Source organism: Podarcis tiliguerta (assembly GCF_965153285.1).
Source record: "Podarcis tiliguerta genome assembly, chromosome: 1".
Classification (NCBI taxonomy): Eukaryota; Metazoa; Chordata; class Lepidosauria; order Squamata; family Lacertidae; genus Podarcis; species Podarcis tiliguerta.
In genome coordinates this window covers 90799760-90822143 of record NC_139534.1, presented here as the reverse complement: position 1 = coordinate 90822143, position 22384 = coordinate 90799760, and the positions used below count along the sequence as shown (strand labels likewise).

Genomic DNA, 22384 nt, shown 5'->3' with positions numbered 1-22384 from the left:
GCTGTTGGGCCTGATCCAGCAGGCTCTTCTTATGTTATAGAATATAGATCATTTTTCAGCTGAGAGTAGACCTGCTGAAATTAATAAACACAACTAATTTAGATCTATTAGTTTGAATGGGTTTACGCCAAGGACAACTTAGTGGCATACCCTCTATAGGAATCTGCCTTTCACTGAGTTAGACCATTGGTCCATTTAGCTCAATACTGCCTGCACTGACTGGCAGCAGCTGTGCAGGGTTTCAGGCAGGATCTCTCAAGGCCATGCCTGAAGATGCTGGGTGTTGATCCTGGGAGTTTCTGTGTGCAAAGCAGACGCTCTGTTACTGAGCTACAGTTTTTCTCCTGTATGACAGAGTGCATTAGAGTTGTTAAGTACACAATGTCCTAATCTTAAGACTAATGTATGCTGATTATGTATTGACTGGGCATTTTGCATTCATATTTTATCTTACGTATAAAAGTCCTCAAGCTGTTGCACTTGTTTCTTTTCCTAGGTGTTAAAACAGCTGAGGAGGAGAAGTGTTAAAATAACTAAGTTTTATACAAGAAAATACAGAAAAGCAAAATTGTAATGTGATTTGGAGAGAGACTCAGTGGTCTTCTTGTTCATTCTTGATCAATATTTGACATTAATAAAAACTGGAAGACTTCGCGGTTCTTCTACATTTGCATCCTATCCCTCCTTTCAGGAACTCATAGCAGCTTCAGATATTACAAACGTGGACCTGCAGCTCCCTATGCAGTCTCTTCCTCCATTATCTGCTGACGATGGACCATAATGTTCAAAATGTATCTTGGGTAGGAGAGGAGAATAGGCTGCATTCTATAATACTTCCTGTGCAGGAGCCTCTTTGGACTCTCTAAGCAAACAATGCTACGTGAAAGGGCTCCATGCGCATTAGATGTAAATCTGTGTAAGAGAGCCCCAATAAGAAAGAAAGAAAAAGAGAACTGAAGGATAAGAGAAGTTGCAGGACAGAAGCAGCAATTAATTCTTTCTCCACCTATTACCATATCCCTGTCTAAATTCTCTCCACTCTTCCCACAAGCTTCCTTATGGGGTTTGTGCCACATTTACCCTTGCAAACATGTAGCTGGACCTCTGTGGAGAGGAAAGTTACTCTGGGTAATTTAGAACAGACTAGTGACTGTAGGATAAATAAGAATTGCCTTTGTCTTGCCACCTTCTCCACTCTATATTTTTTTTAATAAACTGTTGTGAAACTCACTTACAAAGCATTTGCTTATCATGTAGATGTTACCTCTTAATAATTGTGAGAGGAGACTGTGCTGGCAGCTTTTCTCTATAACATCTGAAGCCACTGAGCAGCTTATGTGGCCCTGTGATTCAGGCACTGATCAGCTTAGCTTTAACCCGGTCAGAGGATCACCTGCTTTCTAGGCTGCAGGTTTCATGGCCAAGTCATTAATAGCAATACAGTCGTACCTTGGTTGATGAATGCCTTGCGACTCAAACGTTTTGGCTTCCGAATGCCGCAAACCCGGAACTGAGTGTTCCAGTTTGTGAATGTTCTTTGGAAGCTGAACGTCTGACGTGGCTTCCGTGGCTTCCAATTGAGTACAGGAAGCTCCTTGGTTGTTGAATGTTTTCGGAAGTTGAACGGACTTCCGGAACGGATTCTGTTTGCCAACTAAGGTACAACTGTATTAACAAAGTAATATGATGTATTCTAAGTATTTAAAGAGTGGGGAGGGGGAAAAATCAATATTTGAATTAAGTTTTTATATAGGAGCAACTTGGACATTACATGACGCAACTTTTTGGGGGTGATGTGCCACTTCTTAAGAGCATTGTGGAACAGGCATGGCCAAACTTGGCCCTCCAACTGTTTTGGGACTACAACTCCCATCATCCCTAGCTAACAGGACCAGTGGTCAGGGATGATGGGAACTGTAGTCCCAAAACAGCTGGAGGGCCAAGTTTGGCCATGCCTGCAGGCTTAGTATAATTGAAGTCACTTTCCAGTCATATGTTGTTGCTTAAACAGAAGGGATCTGAAAGTCTAGTGGCATGGTTAGTTACTCAACATGTCTATTTTGGGGAGCTAATAAATTGGCAGGACATAGTGACCTACTCCAAAGTGACTTTTTAATGCAGATATTTCAATGAAACTTTATCAAGTCAGGCACAGTGTGAAGGCTTTGAAAACTGAAATGTCACTGCCTCTCTTTTATCAAAATCCTGGAGCTTTAGATTTTTGCTATTCAGGATATTCTTGGCCTCAACGTAGAATACTCTGCTATTGTATCTGTGCTGTCAGGAAAGTGTTTATTTACCTTTCAGAATTTAACAGAAAAGACAATTCTGCCAGATGTAGCTTCTCCTGTCATCATAGCATTGTGATCTGACAAACCACAGTAAACACCCAAGACAAAAGTGCTATGGTTAATTTATTTGAACTAACCAGACAATTTTTGGCCTGCAGGGCAGTAGCTTTAATGTGTTGCTATTCAGTGCTTTATGAGGAGTACACTGCACAAGAAGTATTGAGTGGGAAAGTCACCATGAGTTGCTTAAAATTTTCATGTGATGAACACAAAATTATTAAAGGGTGACAGTGTGAACAAAGCAGAAGTGGGTAATTCCTGAAAACTATTGCAGAGGTCCATGGGTTTGTTGCCAAACAAACAAAAAACATTTAATTGCATGGAAATAGAAAATGAACATTGTTGTCAGTGCAACAAACTGATTAATGTTTGGTGAATATGGAGTGGTAGTCTCTTGGCACCAGTGATAATGGTGAAGTCCTACTCAGACTTGTTTGGTGGTGTATCTTGCTTTAACTGGGAAATTCTGAGTAAAAGTATATATAACTGGGCTGCAAACCTGCTATCACCAGTACTTGAAGCAAGCTTTTGCTGAAGTTAAACCTTTGAGCTCTTGTTTCGAGAAGTTTTGATAGTCATGAAAAGCTGAAGACAAATTTGTGTGAGAGCTTTCTGGAAAGCATCATCAACATATAACCCCACAAAAAAAGAGAAATATCCATGTCATTGATGTTCTTCTGGCTCAGGACTGCATGCTTTGTACTCTGTGCCTAGAGCCAAAGATTTGAATTACGGCATAGCTGAAAGTGATAGCAATGAGCAGCAAAATGTTACCGTGCGTGTTCCTTTCTTTTCCCCTCCTCGTAGGGTGATTTATTGTACATATATTGTCACTACTCTCCTTGAATTGGTTGGCAAGGAAAGATACACAGTACGGTAATGTCAGGGAACTGCCATCAGTGCCGGAGGGAGAGAGCAAAATCCAGAGGGATTCCAGAGAGCGTCCCGGGATTGGGAGAGGCAGCTCATCTTCTGGGGAAGAGAATCAGCGTAGCACCAGTGGAGAAGGGGGGCAGATGGGGGAAGCGGCGAGGCGGTCCCATGACTCCTTGCCGGGGATCAGCGGGGAGAGTAGAGGTCCTCCGCTGCCTATGCCCTCCTTGCACAGAAGGCTTCCGCACAGAGAGAGTAGAAGGAGACTAGGCGTCAAAGAGCTTCTTTGCTGGAAGAAGTTTAAGAAACGCCCACTGACGGATTCTGCCAGCGATTGAGACAGCCACGGGTGAGTGGCTGTCCGGACAGAAAAGGTTCACTCAGGCAATACAGCCAGGTGTTTGCGCCGGCTTACGCACGAGCAACCCATAGAACCATTACAGGTAATCGCTCCGGTATCCTGAATGTTTAAAGCATATCCTGCTCCCCTGAGCTGCCACTGTCACAAAGGTCCCAAAAGACCTGAGTCGGAAGGTGTCCCTCAGAGCAGCAAACATCTAGTGATTTCTTTGCACCCCTAGAAGATGGCTATATGCAGACATGGAGCCTGTTTGTGGGGTTGTACAGAGATCACAAGATGTTACATAAAAAGTACTCCAAATCACCCGTGGAACATTTTGGACGCCCCTATTTTCTTTGGAGAAATGTTGGAGGGTATGGCATTAAAGTGTGTTATATGGAATTGCTGATCAAATAAATGAGAGGATGTTACAAGGAGAGTGTGCTTGTTCTCTCTCTCTGTGCGTGTGGTGTTAGGAGGGTGATGCATATATTGTGCATCTTCTAAAGAAATAGCCATGTGCTCTCTCAAAAGTATGTCTCTCTTCATTTCAAGATTTTAAAAATTGCACAGTGAAAAATGTGGAATCTGCTTATACACTCTGAGGATGCCTGGGAGTAAGCCCTGTTGAATTGTTTATTTAAATGTAAAGGTTCATCATTGTTTCACCCGATGTGTATATCTTTAAGGGGCCAGAGCAACGCCAAAGCAAAATAACGAGATCCAGCTTTACAGCTGTGAAACATAGCAGGTGCTGCTGAGTTGCATTGATTTAGCCGTGTCAGGAATTGGGTGTAGTATATAAGGAGCAGCACCTAGCTCTGCCATTACCCTGGGGGATGGGTTGGTGGTTGGGTCTGGTTTGTTTGTTAATGTATTTAGTGTAAAAGGAGTTTTTGTCTTTGTCATTAAAGCCTTGTTTAAGTTATTTTTGAGTCCCTTTTTAATGCATGGTCTCCCCAGCAAGCTCTCTGCAGCGCTACCATACTGCAAAAAGCCAACAAGCCCCATTTAAGCCTTACTTCTGAGTGTATAAATAGGATTATGGTGTAATGAGGCCTTCCACAAATGTATCTGAAACACTGCTTTAAGTGGGAACTGCAGTCATATCTCACTTACCTCATATCACTTATCCAAAACGTGAGGATATTTTGATGATAAAGCCTGCATTGAAGCAATGAGAAGAACAAAGCTTACATGCAAATGTGAGCTTTATCTAGAGAAAGGACTTATAATTACTCTTAATTGTATCTTTAGAAGGCTGCTGGTGGTTTCACAGGCCTTTTCTGCGGATCCTGTTTGCATGTGTTCAAACTTGACACTTTTGCATACTGAATAAAAGAGCCCATGGGAACAGAAGTGATACTGTGAATTATGGTAGAGCTGGAGACATTATAGCTAGTAATTTGTCAATGTTGCTGTTTTCACCAAATGCATATTGTCTTTAACAACATTCAGAGTCCCTTTGAATTAATGTCGAATCATGCTACGAGTCTCATATTTTCATTTGACACTGAACACTTGATCCCAGATGTGCACAGAGCAAAAAACCCTTGGCATCCTTTCCAGGAACCTGGGGTTTTTCCATTGGTTTGGAATGTGAGCCGCTAGGCTGTTTGATTTCACTTTGTGGGAGGTTATAAGCAGTGGCTGCAGAGGCTGCATAACACACACACCATACACTGAAAACACACACCCTGCAAGAATCCTGGGAACTCTTGTTTACCCTTCACAGAGCTACAGTTCCCAGATTATTTGTGGATGTGTGCTTTCAATGTATGGTGTGTTTGAAGCCAGAGTCTAGTCGATCAAAGGCTTTTACATATAAATGCCTTACTCTGAGATCTGAAAGCTATGCAGTATGATGATGATGTGACAGTGGATTACATAAAGGCAGAGGACGTGCAAGTCTAATGAAGAACCAGTGAACTCATAGGTTGCTACCAGAAGCAAACATGGTGTGTGCAACAAGAAAAGAGTGATGGGGGTATAGCACATGCTTTGTCTGTGTTGTACTTCATGCCATGTTCAGTCTCTAGTATCACCAGTTAGAGGACCTCAGATTACAGGATTGGGAAGCTCCTCTGCCTAGGAACCATTTGTCAGAGAAGACAGGACTGGGTTATACAGCAGGGCTGGAGAATGGGTTGCCCTCCAGATGTTGTTGGGCTACAACTCCCATCATCCCCGACTATTGGCTTTGGTAGCTGGGACTGGTGGGAGTTGAGTTCCACAATGTCTGGATAGGCACAGATTTTTCATCCCTGTACCATAGGCTGACTTCAGTCTTGTATGCAGCCTGCTTTCCCCCCTTTTTCTTTTGGTACTTGAATACCCAGTCCATTGAGGTGTTTTAAATTTACATAGCAAGGATGCAGATACAGGATCTTTAAACAATTACAGCATAATTGAACTGTGTTTGGCAACCCTGAGTATGCATTTGTGCTAAATGACTTCTAGAGGGATAATTACATTAGTGTGCTATACAGAAATAACAGTCTTGTGGCATATTAAAGAGACAGGGACTTTTTACTGATTTCTCTTAATCTTTGGAATTCCCTTCCTAGGGAACAGAAGTTAACAGACATTTTTTTATCAAAGTCTGTTTTGGTTAATTATCATATGCTGTGCTTTGAAACATCATTGCTGCTGCTTATAAATTAGCGGGGTGTTTTATTCCTGCTGCATTTGTGTGTTTTGAAATTGTGATGGCAGTGTAAGTCATTTATTTACTTAAGCAATTTCTAACAAATTTATTATGGCATAAGGCCAATAGAGGCCACTGTATCAGATGCATGAATGGTTATCCTCAGTTGGCAGGCTTATCTATCTGTAAGCAGGGGGTGGTGGTCAGGGAAAGCAAAAAGTATTACTTGAATAAGTTCAATAAAAGCTTAAATAATAAAAAAGTATTTTTTTCTATATCCAATCAAAGTTATTTCCAGGACTCCAACTTATCAACAGACACTGTGCAATCCACCAGAAATTGATCAATGGCCCACTGGTGGATTGCGGTCTATCTGTTAGGTCTATCCACCCTAGAGACAGGCTGTTGTTCTACCTCCTCTATCAGAGACAGTAGGTCTATGAATACCAGTTGCTTTGCATGGGTATCTGGTTGACCATAAGAGTGCAAGAATGGATAGTCCTTTTCGCCTGATCCATCAGCTTCTTATTGTGTTCTGGCATCTCCTTATATGTCGCCTTATGGCAAATTCACACTTAAAGGTAAAGGGACCCCTGACCATTAGGTCCAGTTGTGGTCGACTCTGGGGTTGCACGCTCATCTCGCTCCATAGGCCGAGGGAGCTGGTGCTTGTCCGCAGACAGCTTCCGGGTCATGTGGCCAGCATGACTAAGCCGCTTCTGGCGAACCAGAGCAGCGCACGGAAACACCGTTTACCTTCCCGTCGGAGTGGTACCTATTTTATCTACTTGCACTTTGACGTGCTTTCGAACTGCTAGGTTGGCAGGAGCAGGGACCGAGCAACAGGAGCTCACCCCGTTGCGGGGATTCGAACCGCCGATCGCAAGTCCTAGGCCTGCCTAAACTCTGCTACTTTGCACCACTGCTTGTAGCTGGATGATTTGAATTTTCCAAATCTCCTCCTGACTAGAGGCATCTGTCTAGCAAGTGTTGGGCTGTCCCATTTGGCTCTTCCCGGGAAGAGGAATGCGGTGAATGCCTCTGCAAGATGGTACATGACAGAACTCTTGCCCAGCTGTTATGAGGCTGCTGTTCCTCTTCTTCTTTTTCCTTTTCGGCTGCAGAAACCAGCACGCTACCAGGGCTTCGATTCCTTCCTGTTCTGCCACAGCACTGTCCCTTCCTCTTGCACTCATTTGCAATGCACGTTTCTTTCCTGCTGTAGTAGTAAACGGAAGCTGCTGTTGCATGGATATCCCGCGCGCTGTGCAAGATGCAAATAAAAACTGAAAATGCGGTGGTGGTGGTGGAGGAGGAGATGCAGATTATTTGTGGGAGGCGCCAAAGGAAGACGGCCACACAGTTGCGGAACTCACAACTCTCCGAGGGAGGGCTTATCAATAGCCTTCTTTCACATACATAAAGGAGCTGGAGCTGTTGCACAAGAACAAGCGATGAGTCACAGCAAAGCAACTCAGAGGCCTCTCGATACTCGAATCCAGCGATGTGTTTTACTCTGGGCTGCTCACCCTTCCTGCTTCCCACATTTTTGGTGACAATTCCCACCCCCACCTTCCCGTCTGAATTTTGTTTTTGGTTTGCATTTGTGCAAACGGCAGGAAATGTCGTGGCACTTACTAGAGTAGCTGGTTCAAGTAGGGGCGCGTGAGTGCCTCGTTGTGAAAGTCCTGACAGCCCAATCCTATACGCCTTTTTAATCTGGATCGGGCGCAAGACATTTCGTGGGGATTTTATTCCCATGCAATAACGTCGGGGGGGGGGGAAATCCTGCGCAGATTTACTTGGGCTTAACACCCCCCCCCGTGAACGAAGTGGCACGTGCTTGCCTGGTATCGGCCTGCACCCCTTCAGGATGCAGCCGGGAAATTTGCGCTTCTAATCATATTGGTGGCCCTCCTACACCATTTTCGCCCCCCGCGCCCCGTTCCATTTCCTGCGCCCAAATGTGAGTTTCCAGCGCTTTGACTGGGGCTTTTGTTTTGATGTGTCTCTCCCCCCCCCCATGCAAAAATCACGCACAAGCCTGATTTACGGGCTTAGCCTATAAAAGCAAGGAGAGAGCAAAAGTAAACGTCCCTCCAAACGGGAAAAAGTCAGCACTATTCCTGGCAAAACAGCGTTTCCAGTAACGTGATCAGGCTCTTTCCCCCTGACCTTGTAGCTGCATCGAGATGCTAGCAATGCGTGCCAGAGCAACTGGATCTTCCTGGCAACCGAACCTTTTGGACGGACGGGCCCACTGTCTCCATCTCATAGCCACAGACGGGCACGCACGAACGAAAGTGTTGAGTTACATGGGGTGGTTATTATATGATACATTAAAAAAACAACAACTTTATTTGCCTTATATGGCCACAGGAAATAGGCGTGGCTTAGGCCTGCTGCCGGGTGGGGGAGCCTGAGCGGGAGCCAGTTGTGCTGATGAAGTGGAAGAGCTGGTTTTACTTCTGTTGCAGCAGGGCATATGTGTTTTGCAGGAGGTGGCTGCTCCTAATTTCCTTTCCTGAGAGTTGTGCAATCTCTTGGTTCTCAGAAGGAGGCGGGGAGACGGGTGGGTGGGAAGCCAGCGCTCTCTGCTGTGGCTGCTGCTGCTGCAGTTGCTGCCTCCTTCGTAGCTAAGGAGCTTCTCTTCCCTCCTCCTCCTCCTCCTCTCCCCTCCCCACCGCTCTGCTCCCCAAGCTGTGATCTCAAATCCTGTGACTCAGAGACTTGCAATCCTGACACTGCAACGTGCGGTTGGCGGCGGTGAGGGCAGCAGCAGCAACAGCAAACCGGGGCTCTCCACATCCCGGGCGGCAGCGAGCAAATACTGCAGGACTTTGTGCGCAGAGAGCGAGCAACCGAGCAGGCTGACAACTTGTGCACGGGATCTTTGCAAGGAAACTTCCTGCATTCTTTCCAAGAGAGCCTTGACGGGGGGGGGGGGTAGCGGGAAGGTCTGTTCCTCCTCAGTCGCTTGTTGCTTTTTGGATTTGGCACTTAAACCGTCAGCAGAGAAGCACTGGAGCGAAGAAGAGCGATGGGAACTCGCCTGGCTTTTATTTGGCGCTTGAGAACAAGGAGGTAAGTTTGAAAGCGAGAGGGGGGACGTCTGCACGGTCCGGAGCAGGGCCTCTGCTTTTCTTCCGCTTGTTCTTTGCAGCGCAGAGCTGGTGCTGGAAACCAGAAGAAGCCGCAGCGTGTGGGGAAGAAAGGGTGCTTGTGTGCTTGCAGCCGTGGAATATATATTTAGATTTGTTGCAATATATATATATTGCAAGGAGTGGATGGAAGAGTTAGAGTGGGGAGGGCGAATCGAGGGCTTTGGGGGGAACTTTTTGGCTTGCCTTTCCTGTTTTCTTTAAAGCCTGCCAGTCTGCCTCCTGCGAGCCCTGCGTTTTGCCTCACTCTTGTTTGTGCAGCTACGCAGTTCGGCGCTGCTCAGGGGCGGCCGCGGAAAGGAGGTTTCCTCCCTTCAGAACCGGGAAATGAGACGCAGGCGGAGTGCTCTCTCTCTCTCTCGTGTTTGTGTGTTTTGCAAAACGTTCCCTTTGTCAGATGGGAGCAGCTTCTAAACGGGAGTAAGAAGTGGAAAGAGGTGATTTGGAATGGCCTTTGCTCGCTCGCTCTCTTGGCCATGAGATGGACATATTTCTGACCAAAGACGTCGCGCTTTCAAAACGACGCTGCCTCCATGCACTCCCCACCCTCCCGGTCGCCGCCGCATATAATTCACCCTAATCCTTTGCTCCTGATTAATGGGTAAATCCCGAAGTGGAATTTAAGCAATGCTTTGTGTCTGAGGGTGGAAGTCGTGCAAGATTCCCCTATCTGCTCTTTCCCCCCCTCCACTCCGATTTCCCTTCTCTTACCCCTGGTTACCACAGTATTTTAATGGGGAATTGCAATGCCAACTTCCCCCCTCCCCCAAACACACACAAAATCTTGGAACTCTCTTGTGCAGATTTTCCATTTTGTTAAGAGCAACATGCACCGCCCCGCGCGTGCAGAGATGGGCCGCAAGTCTTTATTTACTAGTTTGGGGGGGGGGAGGGCTGCGAGTTTCAGAGCAGCCGTTCATTCCTGTCCGGAAGCTTAAAAGTTGTGCTTGTGTAAAGTGGTTCCTGCATCTCATGCTTTTTGCAAGCATTGGGGTTGCAGAATGAGATACTCTTTTTTAAAATACAGGGTGGTTTAGTTCCTAAATTGCCCACTTGTTTCAGCCCATAGGAGCATACGGCTAGCAAACCTGTAGAATGTGCTCCTACGGGCAGCTAAGTCCCAGTGTGCTCATAAATTTTTAGAGAATGAGATAAGGGATGTGAAGGGAGTCAAGGTGGTGGTTTAAAGTCCAGGTGACTCCTGGGTCCCAGAACTGTGATCTCATCCTGCAATCCACCAGCCGCTGGAGCAAAAGTGGCAGCAATGTTGAAAGATATGTGTAATCACAGTCGTGGTGACTTGCCAGGGCGTATGGCCATAGTTCTGGCAGGTGACATCATCGAAGCTGTTCTAGTTCCTGTAGAAATCAATGAGAGAGATTTGCTATTAACTAGAGGAGCATAATAGGTCCTTGTACTTGACAAGTGCTGCATCCTACATAAGAGGAGCCTGCTGGATCAGGCCAATTGCCTATTTAGTGCAGCATTCTGTTCTCATAGTGGCCAGCCAGGTGCCTGTGGGAAACCCCCAAGCAACTCTGCCCATCTTCAGTTCCCAGCAACTGGTATTCAGAGGCATAACGCCTCTGACAACAGCAGAGGTGGAACATAGCTATCCTGGCTAGTAGTTCTTGATATGCACTGTGTGAACAAGCACTTCAAAATAATAAAATCTGTCCTGCATCTTCCAACATGCAGTTTAATCGGAAGCCCACAACTTCTAGTAGTTGTGTTTTGGCTCTGAGATGGGCAGCTTTCAGCAAAAGTATGTTTCTTGGGGACATTTGTGTAAAGGCTCATTTAGATGGTCTTATCTCAAGAGAATCTGCATGTTTATACAGGAGAGGTATTGTCTTCTGATACACAGAATTAAATGCACCTTTTTTTAAAAAAAAAAAGCTTTGGGTTTCATGCCTTGCCCGGTGGTTGTACTGCCTGTTCCTGTGCAATGTCTCTCATGTGTGCAGATGTGTCGATAAAGTTTGCTTTTGCCTAGGGCTGACTTCAGAATCACAGATAAGTTCATTGATTGCTTCCAGGCTGCTGTAAATAGAAGAGTTTAGGCTGAAGCAATACAGGAACTACACATGGTTTGACTTCCTCTGCGATGGGTTAGCCCAAGTGATTTGGCCACACTCCATGCCAAAATTGCAGAGGATCCTTTGTACACATGTTGCAGTGGAAATGTAAGGGTTTCTTGAAGGTAGAAATTTGGAAAAATACTACATTAAAGAAATAAGTCAACACCCCTTATTTTCCAGAAATAGGAACACTAGGAAGCCAAGAATATGCCTGAAGAATGGCCTTCAAGTACATTAACTCTTGTCTAGGCTTAAGATATGCGCACACTGTTCTTAAGAACTTTTATCACCTTGTTGGGACTGCCAGGGCAATGTAATCAAATGCAGAAATCTGTTTAAAAGACTACTAGTGGCTTTGCTAAAATCTTAAAGTGTCTCCAAGCTTAGTATAAGTTAATTCAACCTTTGCCAACATGGTGATCTCCAGATAGTTTCGACTACAATTCCCATTGGTCCCAGCCAGCACAGAGTTGTAGTCCGTAGAACCTGGAGGGGGCCATGTTGATGAAGGCTGTGGGCAGACTGAGGTGAACCATTTACTTCTTGCACGCTTAGTAACTTGCTGAACCTTTTATATTGAACTTGTTGGGATTGAGAAAGAGATCCTTTATCCCTCCATGGGTGTGATTGCAATGACTTTTTAGTCTGTTCCTTTGTCTTCAGAAATTATGCAAACTATGCTGGCTTGAGGCTTTGGGTTACTAAAGAATGAACTTGATGACAGGATTCCTTATTATGTGGATGATGGGAAGGGGCCTGAATGGCAGAAGGCATGCAACTATGTATGTACTGGTAGAGTGCTTTGGCACTAATTGTGGGAACCTTTCTATGGCATAGAAGTCTCCAGATGCTGAGACATTAGGGTAACTTTTGATGAAGGAGTATAGTGGGCTGTTAACACAAGTCTTGCATCTCTATAAATTTGGAGTCGGTGGAATTGATTTGGGTGCAACAACACTGTCTCTTCTCCCTGCACACTTCCAGGATCTATCTGAATGTGCTGTCCTGGGTTCTTTTTTTGGTGACCGTTGCTCTCTACATGTCTGCATGACTTTTAGGTCTGGCCCTGCAGTATTCTCTAACCTTGTTCTTGTATTTTGTTGTGGATTTAAATCAAAGTGTATGGTTTTTCTAATTTGTGCATTTCCTGCCCAAGAATGCATACTAATTGGTTTACTGTAACAATGAAAGCATATTGGTTTGCAACTTGGTAAAGAGTTTTATACTTCCAGTTTATACGAGCATCATCTGAAATGTCCGGTCATGCAACCCACATGTCTTTTGTGCTGCACAATTTTTTCTGTTTAGAGATAAGGAGGGGGGGGATCACTGTGAAATTATTAGATTTTTGTTCAAGTGTCTGTACAGTTGCAAGGATGCAAGACTGAAGAGAAGTCACAAGCCAGTGCAAAGTTACGTGTGCAGGATTGTGGGTAATGTTGCAAGGAAAGGCTGGTAATGATTGGACAAAACAGTGTTTCTCCATGAGATGGAAAGTAAATGTTTGCACTGCTTGGTGTCCTAAATACTAATAATTTGCTGTAATAATTGATATACAGTAGTACCTCTGGTTATGTAAACTTCAGGATGCGAAACCCAGAAGTATTTGACTGGGTTTCGCCATGTGCGCATGCGCAGAAGCGGTCCTCAGGTTGTGGAAACCTCAGGATCCAACTGGACCTCTGGAACAGATCCTGTCCGCAACCGGAGGTACTACTGTAATGCATGAATTGTTTCATTATATTTACAATTCCTGGCTTGAAAATCAGTTATTTTTCTCCATTATTTTTAATTTTTTCCATAGAAAAGCAAACTGCAAATCTGTTTGATTAAAGGAGCATAAGTTGAATGATAAGATTCAAATTTAACATTTGTATGGGCTTTGTTTAAAATGGAACCATAAAAAAATACTTATCATAACTGAAATGTAAAAACACATTAAAGTATTATTTAACAAGTGACTTCTAAAAATTAAATAAATTATTTCTTAACCTTGGTTGTATTTGGATACCCTGCAGTAGATCTCATGAAGAGAGCTCTTAGTATATAATCTCAAAATGGTCAGGAATGTGGTGTGAATGTTCCTAGTTTCTCATGAGGGGAATATCCATTCCCGGATAAGAATAATTTCTGAAGGCCACAGTTGTTGGGCATTGGTGGAACTGTGAATCAGGTGCAGAGGTGGGAGTGCTCACCTGTAGCACTGTGGCCTGGCTTGCTGTGCAAGTCATCTCATAGTTGATGCAGTTATACACAGAAAGACTGTTGACCTTGAGCACATAGGAGCTGTAATTGGTGCTGATAGTTAAAAATAACAAAGACTAGAATTTAACAAAAAAAACAAAAACCTGCATCGATGAAGGCTCTGAACAAGAATGCACTCATCAGGCTTTCAGTGTGGAAACGTAATTTTCAGATTTTTATGATGCTGGCAACTTTCAAAATCATTTACCCTATTCCTGGCCTATCGGCCATGCAGATGAACATTGTAAAATTTGGTCACTTGCATGGGGCCAAGTAGAATGTTGAAGGACAGATCTATAAAGTACAAATTACAAAACCTTTGTATTGTTCTGTCATTGCACAGCCTGTCAGAACAGGTAGTGAATGCCTAAAGTAAAAGGGGGAAATTTATATAGGTAACTAGAAAGTAGGTGTTTACCCTCTCTTTGACCTTTATCAGTTAGGATTCATATGAGTGCTATTCTTAGATTATATAACATATCCCTGCCACTACATCATTATATAACCATGGGTTTATCCTTCCAATGCACTTTATTCCTCTTATTTTATGAAGATGGGGATAATTTTGTTTTGTCTTAAACACTTTCGGGTTGCAAAAGTGAAGTACTTAACATTTGGATGTAGTGCTTTTGCAGCTGACTCCTAATGCAACATTTTTCAGAGGGGTAGCTGTGTAAGTTTATTGTCTCAATAATAACAAGAAAGTCTTGGGCACCTTAATGACAAAGACATTTATTATGACAGTGCTGGGGAAGCTCTGGCGTGTGGGCCTAATAAGGTACATTAGGACATTTGACCCTTGAGGTTGTCTCAGCCTTGCCATGCCCACCTGTCATACACCTGATGGCATTATGTTGGTCAGGGGCTGCACTGAACGGGGGTTTACAATTGTTGCTGATCAATGGTGCTTTTGGTACAGTGTTCAGCAAGACCCCACACTGACACTTTGCAGAGGAGAACTAATACAGAGTGTGGCAGGTACATTATAGCTTAAGCATATGTAAAATAATGTTTAGCTACCATTCAAAAAAGGAACGCGGGTGGCGCTGTGGTCTAAACCACTGAGTCTCTTGAGCTTGCAGATCATAAGGTCAGCGGTTTGAATCTCTGTGACAGGGTGAGCTCCAGTTGCTTGGTCCCAGCTCCTGCCAACCTAGCAGTTCGAAAGCATGCCAAAAAGTGCAAGTAGATAAATAAGTACTGCTCTGGCAGGAAGGTAAACGGTGTTTCCGTGCGCTGCTCTGGTTTTGGTGTTCTGTTGCGCCAGAAGTGGCTTAGTCATGCTGTCCACATGACCCGGGGAAACTGTCTGCGGACAAACACCGGCTCCTTCAGCCTGTAAAGCGAGATGAGCGCTGCAACCCCAGAATCATCTGCAGCTGGACTTAACTGTCAGGAGTCCTTTATCTTTTACCATTCACAAAACCTTATACTGTATTAAAATTTTGGCATTTCATTTCCCTCTGACCCTACTCTTCACATTTTTCCACCCCTAATATACCTTCCAATTTAGAGCGATACTAAATGCTACTGATGAAGTGGATTCTAGTCCTTGGAAGTTTGACACTATAAATTTATTAGTCTTTAAGGTGCCTCAAGACTTCATTTTTAATAAAGCATATTATAGTTACAATCCAGCTGAACCACTTTTAGGTCCTGCTTTTTTCTCTGAGATCTGTGTATGTCCTTTTCCACTGAAAATGGTGGAAGTCAAAACTGCTTAGTTTGGGTGGATGAAACCTGTATTAATTCACCTCTCTTGGTGGCCAGTTCTTATGAACTGCACTCTGCTAAATCTGTGGCTGTTAAGTGCTTGGATGAAAGTGAACTGACTTGGAGTTGAATCCAAAGAAGCTGCGGTAACAGGAGAAGCAGCTGGAAGATGTTAACCGCCAAGCTTTCGGCTCCTTCATTTGTTGGAGATGTGTGACTTTGGGCTACTGTTGATTGCCTTGTGACAGCTGTGGCCAGAAGCATTTCCCCCCACCTTGATATGGCAGATAACAGTATCTTTGTGAAACTTGCTCCATTTACAGTGTCATTTTGACTCCTGACTGGACTACTAGAGTGAAATCCATATAGGGCGTTCCTATCCTTGGAAAAGTTTCCAAAATGCCAGTGTGTGCAGAATGTGACTAGTTGGACTCTGGATTACCAAGGAAATACTGTATTTATTAGATGTAGTACATTGTCTCTGGTATACATACTTTATGTCCGGTTTTTTACCAAGGTATGCAGTTTACAAGGTGTTTTAGGGTTTGAAATATATCCACTTGTGAGACTTTCTCCTCTGTGCATCTTGATGAGAGTTTAAGTTATTGGTAATAATAGTCCCCCAGTAGGCAATCGCTCCTGGTGTCAAGTGAGATGCTATAGGTTTGTTTAGATTTGGTCAAGAGCAAGGCTGAAAACTTATTTCTCTGGATAAAACAACAACAACCACCCAGAAAAATGGCACGGGAACTTTGGCTGCAGTTGTAGCTGTCACTTCCTGAAGTGTTGAAACATCCTCTTCCTCATCTTCTGCCTACCTCCAGCTTGCAACACAGAACTTGTGGAGCAGAATTATAGCGCTGGGAATGTGTAAGCTTTTGTCATCGTGTTCAGTCATAAGGGGCAGAAGCTAAGCTTGCAGAACCTCTGCGTTTGAGAATATGGCTTGACAATGAGATGTAGGATGGCAGTGAGCCATCGGAAGCATTCAGCCATTTCTTTGCCTTTCTTTGGTGCAAGTAATGGTGTGAACTGTGTCTTCTCTGAGGAAGTCAAATCTCTGCAATAAGTTCCAAGCTTCTCATTACCAAGCCTCCTTTCAGTTTCAGGTCCCCTGTGAATTTAAATCAGTAGCCATGTATTAAAAAAAAAAACAGTTTTGGATTTCGTGGCTGATGTATCCAGAGAGGCATATATGTCTATAAGAGTGTCTGGCTGAATCAACCCTAAACTGCTTCTTTAATTTAATTAAAGTGACCAGATACATTTATCCTTTATCATTTTTCTTATTCAGAATATTAATAACATGAAAAATATTGGCTGGGTTAAGATTCAGATGATGGCAGTCCTGACTTGTGTCTTTCTGATTTTATTCACCACGACTCCTGGTTGCAGTGGAGGAGACAGAAACATAAGAATTTGTCTGATACTGAACCAGAGCAGTGGTCCATCTGGCTCTGCATTATCTGTGTGGACAGGCAATAACGAGAGTTTCCTTCTGTTTCTTGTCCTACCTGGAAGTGCCTGGGATTGAACCTGGGATGTTATGCATGCAAAGCATGTGCAAATGAGCAAAGTTGCTGATCAACCCTACCCCAAACCCCAGATTCGGATCTCTGCACCCCCTTCTCACCTCCTGTTACAGCTTTGTTACCCCTTTGAGGGACCCTGTGTCAGTAGCGATTCTGCATAGCCTTCACATTCTGACCCACCGTACAGTGTAAAAGCTTTAAAGCTGCCTTGCTTCTCACTCTTGGCCTAGATACTGATTTGTACTGAAGTGGAAAGTCCAAGAGGGAGCAAAGATTACCTTTGCCGTGCAAATACTCTCCTGCATTCCTGCAAAGGCTGCATTCTCCTGCCTCTCCCTCCCTACTACCACCATGCAGAAACAAAGCAAATTTAAGCTTGGGAATTGTCTCTAGTTTCCATAGTTTAGCTTGTTTATGCCAGTTTATTTTGTTCTTGGTGCAAGCAGCAACAGCATTGTCTTGGCTCTGGGAACACAAGAACGAGGAGAACTTCTGGCCAACTCCATGTTTAGTTGTTCCAACTCCAGGGCCGGCTGCAGTTCCTGCATGGCTGACGTAAACACTGCTTTCTGTTGGTAGCAACTACCTTCTTGGCAGTTCCAAAGAGAAGAGCCAGAAATAGCCTAGTTAACAGCTCTGTTAATCGTTAGCAACTAACTTGTTTCCAAAAGGAACAAATGTGTACTTTTGTGTCATGATTGTATAGATTACTTTCTCTGGGTCTTGCTGGACCATGCACCAGCCAGCTCAAATTACTAGTATTTCTCACAACAGTAAGCAATACTTAAGCTAAAGTGAGCCCTATCTCATTTGTCAGAGCGATTTCTAAACCATCAAGTAGATAGACAAAACAAATGCAACAAATTGAGTTCTGCTGAAATAAAATCTGCGGTGCTGCTTCCCCTTTCTGTAGGAGGCCTCATCTCCAGCCTACCTGCCCTATTCCAGGTGTGTGCAGTTTCCCTTTTCCATTGTACAGTGGTGCCTCGCAAGATGAAAAGAATCTGTTCCGTGAGTCTCTTCGTCTAGCGGTTTTTTCGTCTTGCGAAGCAAGCCCATTAGCGGATTAGCGCTATTAGCGGTTTAGCGGCTATTAACGGCTATTAAAGGTTTAAGGGATTAGCGGATTAGCTGCTAAAAGGCTATTAGCAGCTTAGTGCCTTAGAAAAAGGGGGTGGGGAGCAGAAAAAAACCCCAGGAATCGCAAGACATTTTCGTCTTGCGAAGCAAGCCCATAGAGAAATTCGTCCTGCGAAGCACCTCCAAAACGGAAAACCCTTTCGTCTTGCGGGTTTTCCGTCTTGCGAGGCATTCGTCTTGCGGGGCACCACTGTATTCTGCATGCCGCTTTCTTTGCTACACACCCTAACAAACTCTCTTTGCAGCTGCTGGTTTGAGAAGTCTCACCACCTTCCTGTTTATGCAACACAAACAGAGTTTGATTTGGTTATTAAGTAGGGATTAATGGTGAGATTTATCAGGATTAATTTTTTTTATCATGGCCATTCCCAAAATATCTTTCCAAACTACAAAACAGCACCTAGACATTGTAATAAGTACTCCCTCCCCCTCTCTGCAGTGACACCTTAAAAACACACACACTCCAGTGTTGTTTTTCTTGCAGGGATTACTGCCAAGTGCAGGGTCTTCTATTGTCTATTGTTGAAGAACACTGTCCATTAGCAATTCTTCCAGTAGAAACAAATAAGAGCCGCAGGCCAAGTTTGCAATAAACAACCAACAGTTGCACTAAGGTTTGCAAGCAGTTATTACAAGGAAATGGGGAAGCAGGAGACCAAAGTTTGCACTGACATGTCACTTTAAAAGCACAGGGCCCTTCTGTGAAAGTACTTGGCTGAAAGCCACCCTCTGAGTCACATATGTTGCTCCTTTGACCCTCTGATACCACTGTAATACATGCCAGTTGCTGGAGCATATTAAAGCAGTTGAAAGGAATGGCAGCGGTGCTGTTGAAGTGAAGAATAAATAAAGGCGAAGCCCATACGTTTTGTGTTAAGAGACCAGAAGAGTAGATGATACTGCGGGTGGAGCGGTTACACTCTTCTTTCTAAAGCTGTGACATTTGCCGAAACAACTAAAGAGCAATCTGGTTTTGTAACACTGGGGTAAACAAGTCTTGTGGCAGCATAGTTCGATCCAAGTTTGTCATACTTGTAAAAGTCGGTGTGGTTTAGTAACAATACTGTTTGGGGGCTTTCGATAAGGGGAAATCCCACTCAAGGCACCCAGGGTGACCGAGACAAGGAAAATGAGTGACTCGTGAGTTCATTCTGTCCTCGCTGAAAGGGAAATTGGAGGGAGCATGTGTGAAAACTAAGGCCTACCTAGGCCCAGAAGCCAGAGCACAAGTAGATTAGTTCAGTTAGCAGTGATTGCCTGAAGGTTTAGGTGGTGCGTCAGTTCTGTAATGAGGCTTGCCAGCCTTCACAAATTCTAAATCGAAATATTTAGCAATTTTTTTTCTAAAAGCAAGCATTACTTGCTGTGCAAAGCCACTGAATATTTGACCTTAGCTTCTCTGTCCACAAACTGGGCAGCCTATGCATGCTTCCACAAGTGGCACAAGCCATCAGGGTTTGTGTCACTTCTGAATAAGGACAGGAGTGCCTGTAGGTCTAGCTGTTGTGCAGCATAGCCTTCGCCAGCCTGGGGCCCTCCAGATGTTTTGGATTACCATCTCCCAAACATCTGGAAGGCCCCAGGTGGGTGAAGGCTCGTGTAGCCTGTACTGATGCCTATCTCCACAGCCCTGTGCTGCTTTCCCTGACACAGTGCATGGCAGGAAAAACCAGATCAGGGCTTGGAGGGGCTGCAGATTGCTCTAGTCCCTTACAATGGGGGTGGCCTCTGACCCACTTTCCTACGTGCTCAGTGGGTGCATTTCCTTCCTCTGTTCCCTTTGCATCTTAAGACTTTCTAAATGCTTATGGGAAGATAGAAGGACACTGCTGGTATGGTGGAACTGCTTAACCCTCTCTCTTTAGAAACCATTTTCTTTCCTCCTTCGTGATTAAATATTATTTCTTCTTTCCCCTCTCTCCCCTTCCTGTTTGGTTCCCCTACCCCTTTTCTGCAGAAATGCTGGATTTTTTCTTTGGGGGACTCTTGCCACACAGAAGGCAGTTTTTATTCCTCACTCAAACCACCAGTGTGTAGGAGGGCTGTTCTGCTGTCATTTCCCACTTCAGGGAGCAGTGGGTGGTGAGTGGGAGGGAAAAGGCTGGTTTGCAAGGCAGCCTGCAGGAATGTTAATTGTGCCTGCTATTCACAAAGCTTGAACTGGGTGGTTTTCATTAATTGGGTTGATGTGACCATGTGGCTGGAGGCTGGCTTTAGAGACAAGAGGGGTATGCACTGATTTTGGCCAAGTTATAATTAATCCATACATGCGTGAGCACTGCTTACCTTAACTGGCTTGCCTGGCTCTCAGCAGTATCTGTCGCTATCGATGGCAGTTTCGTGGTGTGCATGAACCTCAACAAGACAAGGATGGCAACCTCCTTGCGCCTGACCTTTCCTAAGGCCATTTTGTTAAAGCCACGTACCAAATCTAGATCACACCGATAGGTTTTATGCTGCAAAATTAGTTATGTTTGAGACAAGAAGGAAGCTAGAAGGTAAAATATGCAGCATATTCAGACGTAGGTGAACTTGACTTTTTTTATTTCCCCTACAATTTGGCTTAGAAGTTCAGGTAGATGCCTTTTACATGGTGCCACCCGTAGAAATGCTTCCATGGAAGCTTGTGGGGATCCATTTTTCTTCTTTATTTTTCAAGGCTCGGGTGGTACCTTAGGGCAGATAGAAAAACTGACTCCACATAACAAGTTCCCACATTGTGCATTAAATAAGGATACTTTAAGAAAGATATACAGTATGGTAGGGTTGCCATATTTCAAAAAGTGAAAATCCAGACACAAAAGTTACTGAGCTTTTTTTTGCAAAATCTCAAAAAACAATTGTAAAAGTTATTTTTAAGGAAATTCGGCAAAATCTGAACAGTGTTTCCTGGCTATGTCCAGGAAATTCCGGACCTTTGGGAAATGTTAGTGCATACAAATGTGAGATAATTATCTATAAAGAGGTGTACAAAACTGTGTGTGTTTGTTATTTGTTCCGTTTATTTCATTTTCTTATATTTCATAGCCCACTTTTCTGACATCATGGAACCCAAGGCTGTACACATCTGCTTTTCAAGGAGTCACCCATCCAGACACTGATCAGGCTCTGAACTGCTTAGCTTCAGGAAGGTGGTACTGTGCCTTCAGATTATATGCAGATCCCAGACTCAGGAAAGTGCTTTTTTTGTTCTGCCTTTCTCATAATTCTGGAACCCAAGGCCATCCAATAAAGCTAAATGGTGGAAGGTTCAGTACTGAGAAAAAGAAATACTAGTTCATCACAATGCATAGTTAAAACTATGGAATGCCACATAATGTAGTGATGACCATCAACTTAGATGGCTTTAAAAGAGAATTAGCTTTATATCTCCGCCACCAAATAAATGTGTCTATCCATGGCTTCTGGGCATGATGGCTTTGTTTTACCTCCAGGATCAGAGGTGCCGTACCTTTGAATACCACTTTCTGTGGAATAACAATGGAGGCAGGCTGTTGACCTGTTGCCTTGCCTGCAGATCTTCCATAGGCTTCTGGTTGGTCCAGGGTGCTGGGCTAGATTGGTTTTTGGTCTGATCCAGCAAGACTGCACCTAAATTCTTAACTATTAGTAACTGTGGGGGTTTTTTTCTTCCAACTTTTGAACCTGCTAGTACATGAATCTGCCTTGTCCTTGATCAGGCCATTATTGAATCATCTGTATACTGTTTGGCAGCAGTTCTTCAGAGTCCCTGAGGCAGAGATCTTGCTTATTCCTGATTTCTGAAATTGTTTGAACTAGACATGCCAGGGTTATCATAGAATTGTAGAGTTGTAGAGTTTGAAAGGGTCATCTAGTCCAACCACCTGCAATGCAGGAATGTTTTGCCCAATGTGGCGCTTGAAACCATGACCCTGAAATTAAGAGTCTCATGCTATACTGACTGAGAACCAGGGTACAACTGTACTCGCCTGACAAACTATGGCCCCCTATCCAACAATATAGAAGCCCGGTTTTTGGTCTTAATGTGCTTTACTATGAATGTTCTGCCCCATCACTCTTGCTTTGCTCCTCCCCTGGTACAACTGGGATAAACCAACCATTTTGTCCCAACTGGGGTTCGTAGTTTGTTGCTCTGTAGCAAGCCATAATCTGCAAGCCAAAGATGAGACATGGTTCAAGACTGACAAGTGATTGTAACTTGCACATGTAACAGGAAGTCCAGCTTAATTGCAGCTTTCTGGTTTGTTTATCCAGCTCTTCCCGGGGAAGCAGCAAAACAGGAGTCATTGGGGAGCGTGCTTCTCATTCACAATAAGTCTG

General features: G+C 44.1%; 1 protein-coding gene across 5 annotated transcripts in view; it reads left to right on the top strand.

Moving 5' to 3' along the window:
• MIDEAS (mitotic deacetylase associated SANT domain protein) overlaps positions 1-22384 on the top strand; it is a 74325-nt gene that overhangs the window by 11148 nt on the left and 40793 nt on the right. Inside the window, exon 1 of one of the 5 annotated variants that reach the window (XM_083398143.1) lies at positions 8633-9295. The exons of 3 other annotated variants lie outside the window; for them this stretch is intronic. The gene's annotated coding sequence lies outside the window, so the exon portion shown is untranslated. Of the gene's footprint in view, positions 1-8632; positions 9296-22384 lie in introns of those variants that run through there. One more of the 5 variants, XM_083398142.1, reaches the window with a different exon arrangement.